The sequence below is a fragment of the Sphaerodactylus townsendi genome, linkage group LG09 (genome assembly GCF_021028975.2).
Source record: "Sphaerodactylus townsendi isolate TG3544 linkage group LG09, MPM_Stown_v2.3, whole genome shotgun sequence".
NCBI classification, from domain to species: Eukaryota; Metazoa; Chordata; class Lepidosauria; order Squamata; family Sphaerodactylidae; genus Sphaerodactylus; species Sphaerodactylus townsendi.
This window is the reverse complement of record NC_059433.1, coordinates 55,730,614-55,731,319: the sequence shown is the minus strand read 5'-3', so window position 1 is coordinate 55,731,319 and position 706 is coordinate 55,730,614.

The following is a 706-nucleotide window of genomic DNA, read 5'->3' as shown; positions in this document are numbered from 1 at the left end:
AAATTGTGGGGTAGTGTTGCAGCAGGCCCTGGATCGGGCTGCCTAACTGAGGCACATAAATTAACTCGATAAATAACAGGGTGGAACAGTCAATCATAATCAGTTTCTCCTCAAGCCTTCCTAGCCAAAGAAAATCCCTCTCACTATTATAGGCCCTGTGATAATAATGAAAAAAGGGGGTCACTCCACTCACAGACAACATACCTATTCTCCCCACCCAATAAGATTGTATAAATTAACCAAAAGAAGAATAAATCTCAAATAATTGGCCTTATGAGAACTTAATGTGCTCCAGGAGATAAAATATATGATCAATTTAAAGGAAGAGAGAAAGTAACTAACCAGCCCAAGCCCCATAGCCGTAGGAGTCACAGAATACTTGGGGAAGAGATTAGGAAGGATCAATATAATTCCCAGATGGCATAATTCCTCACTCCTCTGCTTCTAAAGAGGCAGGCAGGAATTGTCTCTTGGCCTTGTTGGATACCGTTCTCCAAAATAAATTATAGGGTCACATAGGAAATCTATTAGGCAGGCCGGTTCTCACACACACACACACACAAACACACCCTCCTTCCCTCCCACCCCCGCCCGGAGTCAAGCAGCTGCTTGGGTAGAAAGCGCAGCGGACGGCACTAAGCTTGTCGCCTCGAAGACCCGGGCCGCGTTGCCACACTGATGTCAACGGACCGCGGACCTTTGCACC